The following is a 4,871-nucleotide window of genomic DNA, read 5'->3' on the forward strand; positions in this document are numbered from 1 at the left end:
CCTGCCTGGAAAGCACAAGGTCCTGAGTTCGATCCCCAGTACCGGAAAAAAAAAAGAAGTTAGAATACAAAAAAGGTATGTTGTTAAAGATCAGGAAGTCAGGAAGGAGGCAGCTCTATCACAAAATTATTCTTCTCCTGGGATGCAATTTCAGAGCCACGTGGCATGGGAGGAAAGTCAACCATATTTGCCTAATTAATTTCTCCAACCAAGAGAGGGACCAGGGCTGAAACTATATTTGATGAGATAATAAGAGTCTAAGTCTCCCTAAATCTGATGAAAACTATCAGATTCAGAAAGTTCTAGGGCCCCCATGTAGCTCAGCAGCACCACGCTTGCCTGGCAGGTGCAAGGTCCTGAGTTCGATTCCCATACTGGGAAAAAAAAGAAAGTTCTGTGACTCTAGCAGGACAAATACAAAGTGGGTCACACCTAGTGCTGAAAACCAAGGATGGAGGTAGAACCCCCCTACAAAAAAAAAGAACCCAGGAAAATTGGATGTGGTGATACACGCCTGTTATTCCAGCACTCTGGGGGCTGAGGCTCTGAGGCGCTGAGGCAGGAGGATCACTGTGAGTTTGAGGCCAGCCTGGGCTACATAGCCAGACCCTGTCTCAAAAAATAATAAAAATAGGGCCAGGGATTTGGCTCAGTGGTCCCACCACCTGCCTCACAAGTGCCAGGTCCCGAATATGATCCCTGGTACCAATAATAATAATAATAATAATAAATATAAAAGATACCAGGAAAAAAGCTCCATCGCTTTCTAAGATTGTCGGGAGACCCCAGGAACAGTGAAACCAGAAGCCAGTGGGATCAGCACCTTCAGTGTACTAAGAGAAAATCCACAGAGTTAATTAGAATGTCCCAAGGTTCTGAAGAGAAGGAAGCCCAAGGTTGAGCCCACATGATGGCACGCACCTGTAATCCCAGGACTCTGGGAGGCTGAAGCAGAAGGATGGCAACTTTGAGTACAGCCTAGGCAGTTTAGTGACTTAGCAAGAACTTGTCCCAAAATAAAAAATAAAAAAGTGCTGGGTATATAGGTCAGTACAAAGGCCCTGGGTTCAACCCCCAGTACCACACACACACACACACAAACACACACACACACACACATACACACACACACACACACACACACACACACAGAGGACTCAGGTGGCTGATTATAAAAGAGTTGTTGTCAGATCACTAGTAAAACAGAAACTTGCCAGACTGAAAGTGTGATTCATCATTCAAATTTCCCCAAAATTCCAGTTGATTACCACTCCCCCCAAATTCCCACTTATAAATAGGAAAGTCAGGAGTGACTTTTTTGTCTTTTTTATTTTGTGTTGTTTTTTGAGACAGGGTCTCACTATATGGCCCAGCCTGGGCTCGAACTTGCAGTGATCCTCCTGCCTCAGCCTCCCAAGTGCTGTGCCTTGTTTTCTTTTTAAATCCATGTTTTCACTTATAAAAAATTAGTTTCACACACACGTCAGTCCATGTACATCATCCTTTGCCAAGCAATGGAGAGGCACTGCCAAAGTCACCTGCTACTTCTTACTTTTCTATCAAGAATCAATAACATTCAATTTCACTCTCAGGCAGATGGTGTTCAAGAGTTTTCTGGTTTTAGACCTGCAGAAGCAAAATCAGAGGGCAGAGATTCCTTGGCTGTTCATCACCACAAATCCCATAGCAGTAAAAACACAAATGCAAACCAGGAAGACTTCATTTGGAGGAGATGCTGTTGGAACCTCTAACTGTCAGCATTAGAAAGCAGGCATCTTGCCAAAGTACAGCCAGAATAATAGAAGCTGGATTAGTACTGGATCAAAGAGAATGCATGTTGATCTCTTGCTACATCGCCCTCCTAGGAGTTTGTTGATGAAACCTTTCACAAATAATGTACCAGGGTACTGGTTTTCATACAGCCTCGCCATCAGAGTAGGTGACAATTTTTTTTTCCAGTTTGACAGGTAGAATGCGATAACCTTGTGAACCTGTCCCCTGTGAGCTGGGGACTGGGCCCAGGGCTCACATGTGCCAGGCAGGCCCTCTACTACTGGGGTCTGTGCCCAGCCCTCTCGTGTATTTTTATTTCTATTTCCATAGGAGTAAGGAGAGAAATACAGTCATGTGTGCAGAAAACATGGTGAATGTTTACATTAAAAAATTTATTACACTAAGACACATTGCCATTAATTCCCCTCAAAACACTCAACCTTGAATTGAACACATTTCTCCCATTGTTCTGGCCACTTTCTGCAGCAGCTCTGGAAGTCCTCCTTCATGAGTGTCTCTAGTAGCTTTGTTTGTAGCTGCCTTGTTGTCCTGAATCGATTCAAAACATTTCCCTTTCATGGTCATATTGCCTTTGAGGAAGAGCCAGAAGTTGCACGGTGTCAGAAGCTGTGAATAAGGTGGGTGAGGACATCACGAGCCTGCCTTTCCATTGGATGGCATGTGGCAGTGGCAGTCACCACATTGTTTTATCATGTCTCATAAAGACACTCACAAAAGAGGACTCGACCCAAGGCAAAGGGATTTAATTTCAAAGCTGCAGTCTTTGAGCACCTAAAGGAGGCTACTGAGACAGGGTACTCTGTAATGTGGAAGATTCAGAGGTCTACTGGCTGCATATGCACCATAGGTGCAGGAGAACTGCTATGTATCTCGAGGACACAGTCACTCTGCCAGGGCCAGGGGGATACCATATGTTGTGCCCAAGAGCCCCCCACTGGGGAGTGGGAGGCACAGGCAGTGGCTTGGTGGCCAGCTCCTATGCGGGTCTGCAGCAGACAGCGTGGTGTTACCCTAGACCCGGTGCATCCATTTGGGAAAAGTGTACTCCTGTGTAGTCAGAGGGAAGGGTACCTTTGTTGCTTTGGGGCTGTGCTTGTTGAGAATGTGTCCCCACAGCCTCCGAGTTGGGGAGTCACCTCCAGGAAGCCATATGGAGTGGCAGCACCTCTCCAGGGTGCTGGTCACGAGTGGGTTGATGTTGCCCCAGGGAGTGGGTCAGTTGCCCTGGGAGTGGCTCCTGATAGGGGATGAGCTTGGCCCCTCTTTCCTTCCACCATGGGGTGACACAGCAGGATGGCCCTCACCAGACATCCCTCCTTGACTTGGGACTTCCAGCCTCTGGAAGGTGAGGAAAAATCTCTGTTTTTAATGAAGCTCTCTATCTGTGGTGCTCTGTTTGCCAGCAGAAGAGGGACAAAACCTACACCCTCCAGTCCACTGAGCTTATTTATTTATTTATTGACAGGGTCTTGCTATCTCCTCCAGGCTGGCCTCAACCTCCTGCCTCAGATTCCAGAATGCTGGGATTACAGGCATGCACCACCATGCTCAGCCCACTGAGTTTATTTAACAATGCCTTTAATGACATGTAATTCACATGCCAAAAATTTTACCTTTTTAAACTATAAATTCAGTAGGTGAGCATCATGGGACACATCTGTAATCACCACACTTGGGAGGCTGAAACAGGAGGATCTCTGCAAGTTCTAGGCCAACCTGGGCTACATAGTGAGACTCTGTCTCAAAAAAAAAAAGAAATTGGGGGACTGGGGATTTAGCTCAGTGGTTCTGACACCGGCTGCGCAAGTGCAAGGTCCCGAGTTCGATCCCTGGTACCAAAAAAAAAAATTGGGGGGTCACGGATTTAGCTCTGTGGTTCTGCCACCTGCCTCTCAAGTACAAGGATCTGAGTTCAATCCCTGGTACCAAAAAGAAAAAGACACACACAAACTTTTTTTTGAATTTTGAGACAAGGTTTCACTAGGATGCCAAGATGTTCAGATGGGTTCAAATTTGTGATCCTCCTGCCTCAGCCTCCCAAAGTGCTAGGATTACAGGCATGAGCCACCATGCCCAGCTTTGCTCTTATTTAGATAAACAGAAACATAACTATGTCAACTTCCAGTCAGCTCCTGTGACTCAATATTATGCTTTTTAGTTTTAACGTTACAGAACTAATTATTTCTAACTGGTGTATGGTATAAAGCATTCCACTGCATGAATATACCAAATTTTAGTGATCTTTTCTCCTACTGGTAGGCAATTATACATAAAATCGCACAAGTCCACATAACCGTTCCTATCATTGTTACCTGCAGTGGACTCTGACAATCTTTATTCTATTCCATTTCCTTACAAATGCTGCTTGAGAAACACCCACTGACCCTGAGCCTGTGGGTATTTAGTTAGTGTTATAAATGGCCCACATGAAGCCACTCGTTGGAGGTGGGGGTTTTTTGTGTGAGGAAAGGAAAGTTTATTCTAGTGAACAGAGACTAAAATCAGGAATAGATTTTAGCAGCTAGCTGGGAAAAGCCGTTTATCACATCTGTGTGTGGATGGGCTGACAATGGGGGAGAGAGAGCAGCAGCTAGCGGGGAGAGATTTCATCTGTGAGTGGATGGGCTAACACCAGGGGAGAGATATTAGCAACTAATTGGGAAAGGAATTGGGTTTCTATAGGTATTCAAGGGGCTAAGGAATCTGGGGTGAAATGTTTATGATTGAATCCAAGGACAGTCTGTGCAGGTGTGTAGACAATCACTGGACTTTTCAGGGCTGGGAGACTGTCTTCTGTTTACGGAGAAATAGCCTGACGTCTGCCGAAAGCAGCCTGTTTGCTTTTGTCCTGTTTGGGAAGGACTCACTTAGGTTAGGCCTGAGAGTTAATAGGACCCTTCTCCTCTTCATGAGAATCTGACCTCTCTGTAACCTTCTAGCCCTTTGCTTTGGAAATTTGGTCAAAGTAGAACAGGGACACTGCCCACAGTAAAGTGGTCCCACTTGGTAAATCACATCTGGATGGGAGGAACTGCAAATACCTTCAAGAGACCTGGTGGAGATCTCAGTCTTTGGCT

Source organism: Heterocephalus glaber, unplaced genomic scaffold (assembly GCF_053883595.1).
Source record: "Heterocephalus glaber isolate CG9 unplaced genomic scaffold, H.glaber_assembly_v1.0 deba00000818, whole genome shotgun sequence".
Lineage (NCBI taxonomy): Eukaryota > Metazoa > Chordata > Mammalia > Rodentia > Bathyergidae > Heterocephalus > Heterocephalus glaber.